The sequence below is a fragment of the Echinops telfairi genome, unplaced genomic scaffold, assembly GCF_000313985.2.
Source record: "Echinops telfairi isolate 266 unplaced genomic scaffold, ASM31398v2 ScPeMD7_3533;HRSCAF=4204_0, whole genome shotgun sequence".
In the NCBI taxonomy this organism is placed as follows: Eukaryota; Metazoa; Chordata; class Mammalia; order Afrosoricida; family Tenrecidae; genus Echinops; species Echinops telfairi.
In genome coordinates this window covers 40,546,635-40,550,375 of record NW_022107431.1, presented here as the reverse complement: position 1 = coordinate 40,550,375, position 3,741 = coordinate 40,546,635, and positions in this window count along the sequence as shown.

The following is a 3,741-nucleotide window of genomic DNA, read 5'->3' as shown; positions in this document are numbered from 1 at the left end:
TTGAGAATGATGAGGGCAATGAATGTACAAATGTGCTTTACACAATTGATGTATGTATGGATTGTGATGGGAGTTGTATGAGCCCCTAATAAAATGATTAAAACAAAAGAAAATGACGATGACAACATATGCACAAATGTGATCAATACAATTGATGTATAGATTGTTATAAGAGCCCCCCAATAAAATGATGTAAAAATTGAATAAATATGGTGAGAGATAACCAAAATGAAAATCAAAACTGTATATAATGGAGACTCTTTTTTAGTTTATGAGAGATGGTTATTTCTGCCAAAAATTAAAGTTGACATTCCACACATCAATATTTTAGCCGATGATAGTTAAATTTTGTGTCAAATTGACTGGGCCAGAATTCTCAAGGTTTTGGCAATTAAGCCCTAGTAATTCCCATGGTGTGGCCTAACTAGCACATTGTGATCAACTCCACAATGGGATCTGCTGTGAACCGTCAATCAGTAAGTAGCCAATAAGAAGAGGAGGGTGGGATGTAAGGCCCTTATTCAGATCAAAGCTCTGATGCAACTGAAAAGAAATGTCCTTGGGGTATAACCTATTTCCTATATAAGTGGACACTGTGGAAAAGCTTGGTTGCATTTTGCAGCATCTTGGCATCTGCCTCATTGTCCTCCAGTGTTTTAGACTGTAGCCAATGGCCTGCCATATTGTGCCAGTCCTGGGAGTCATGGGCAGTCTGCCATCTGACCAGCTGATCTTGGATTCATCTGCCTGTGCAGCCACCAGCCTGTCGTCTTCCTGCAGATCGTGGGTTTCTCAGCCCCGGAAGCTACCCAAGCCAAACACTTCCAGCTTGGCATCTGACCCACGGACCTGGAACCTGCCTGGATTCGGACTTGCCCCCTTCTACACGGTGAGAGCTATTTTCCTGATATAAATTCTATTTGTACAGATATAAGCACCGCTGGTTTTGCTTTTGTATAGAATCCAACCTAAGACGTAGCCACATTCGTTTTATAGACCAAATTGGATAAGAAAGTAATAGTTGTTTAGAATAAAAAACAGGCTTAGAAACGATATTGTTTTTTCCAGTCTGATTGATGTATGAACCAGGAAATGCCCCGTGGGTGCACATGTGAGAGAGAAAACAATGGGGTGCGATGTTCCTGGAAAGGTTGGACCATAACCATGCTCTTATGGTACTGGTTCTACTAAAGATTATATTATCAAAGGATTAAAAACAAAACAAAACACTCTACCTAAATAACTGAGTTGCTTTTCAACTCTAAATCAGAGCCACCTGGAACTCAGAGATTAGGACACGGGTCTGACGGTTTTAAATAGACACCATTGAGTGACCTAAGAGTTGGAGAGGAGGCAGAATGAAAGGAGGAAGCAGACCTTGATGCTCCTGCCTGCTAGCTGTGGGATAGCAAGTCCTCCTCTTTCTTGGCCCATTTTCTTACCTTGGGCTAGATCACGTCTAAGGTTTCTTCTAGCTTGAAAATCTCACGACTTTTGTGATTAGGTAGGTAGTACAATGGCTTTCTTTTAAGAGGAGGTCTTCGGATCGATTCAGGAGAATCCAAACGATGTGCCTATTACAGAAGAGGGTGCACACACAAGGCGACTCCCTGAGGATAGCTCCCTAGTCAACAAGAGAAGCGTCCGTAGGAAAAGTGTTTGGATAAAATATGTAAAACTCACCTGGTTCTAAAAATCAGAAGACAGGGTACATGGACTGCACTAGTTTATACTTCGGTGTCTTCTAGAGTGTTCCAGCAGTGGCAGTAGCTCAGGAATACTACATTTTCCAATGCATGTCCAGGAAGATTCCTCTGTGAGTACACTCACTCATGTATTAACGGGGAGGCTGGCAGTTGGAACCCAGCAGTGGCTGGACGAGAGAAGACACTTGGCTAGCAGCTCTGCTAAAGACACAAGTCCTACGGGGTAGTCCAGCTCTGTGGCTCTGCATCTGAATGGCCTGTACAGTACACAACGGCAGTGTGTGTGAGTGTGTGTTATCTGAATGTCCAAGAAAAATCTCCAGGCACACAAGCCTAGATGAAGCCTGCAGACAGAGAGGCAGAGCAGGAGCCTACACTGCAGTAGTGCTAGGATTGAGCAGTAGGGACTCAGGACACTACAGACATTTCCAAAGCACGGGGTGGGGGGGGGGGGCGTCTGGAAGCAGTCTGGGCCCTGTGGAAGGCACCATGGTGAAAGACAAGCCTGAAAAAGTCACACCCCTCGCACAAGGAAGCTCGTCTCTGTTGTCGGCCTGGGTGCATGTGTTTGTCACGAGAAATGGAAACTTCAGCCCGTGCAAGGAACTGCATTCATCCTAATCACAGGGCAAGGAAAACCAGAGGCTGAGCAATTAAGACAAAAAAGTGGTTCCAGGGGGTGATCGCTCAGGGCTACAGGGTCGGAAGCTAGTGCCAACCATCCAGAAACGACTTGTGAAGGCGTTCCTCAGAAACAAGACCACTTCAGATGAGCTCACCATAAAAATCACATCTTAAAGAAAATGGTCAGCCATGAGGTAGTGAACAGACACAATAAACAGATTTGAAGCCCAAGAACTTCAATTAAGCCAAGACCAATCTTTTTTTTTTTTTTAAATCATTTTATTGGGGGCCTGTACAACTCTTATCACAATCCATCCATCCATCCATCCATCCATCCATCCATCCATCCATCCATCCATCCATCCATCCATCCATCCATCCATCCATCCATTGTGCCCAAAAACAATCTTATAGTAGAAATTGTCTAAAACCATTAAAGGCATAAATGACTCCACAGAAACCCTAAGAATCAACCACTAATCACACTCCATTGTCATTGAGTTGATTGCCACTTACCTGTGAGACAGAGCAGGGGGTTTTGCCAATTAGACTGCATCCTTTCTCCTAAAGGGCAACGGGTGGGGTCCAGCTACTGGCTTTAGGGTTAGCAGCCCAAGGCTTAACCCATTGCACCACCAGGACAAAACTAGGTAAATATGCTACTCAAAAACGTATCACTGAAAATTGCCAATATTGATATTTTTATATGAGCTGTGAGTAGTACGCATTTTAGAATGCCTTCCAGGAAGGAGATGGGGCAATATATAGCTGTGCCTGGGCCCCTCTGGTGTCAAAGGTGCCGATGGAATGGCTAATGGCTCTGTGCACTCTCGTGGCTGCTGGGCACACATCGGTTTTTAGGCCAAAAATGTGGCCAGTGTGGCTGAGCTACTGAGCTTTTAACTATACTCATTCACTTTAAAACGTTACATAGAATTAGCTTACTGGAAAACTTTGAAGTACATTTAGAACAACTTGCATATGTATGTACATGGAAACATGTATGCTTAGGAAACAAATGCTTTCTGATGGACAAGTTTATGTCCAAATTGAGATGTGTCCTCAGAGTAAGATACATACTGGCTTTTGAAGATTTGTAAGGAAAAATGGGAAAATATTAATTTTTAAAGCCATTGACTATGTGTTGCAAGAATTTCTGGATGTTGGATCAAACACATTATTGAATTAATTTCATGGTTGCTTTTAATGTGGCTATTAGAAAAATTTCAAATCACATTTTAAATCACATGATTTCTTTTAGATGGCACTGCACTAGGACATAGCCTTAAGGTGAAAATTGGCTTTCTAAGAGTGTGAGATTTTTAAAAAAATCAATTTATTGGGGCTCATACAATTCATCACAATACATAGATCAATTGTGTAAAGCACATCTATACATTTGTTGCCCTCA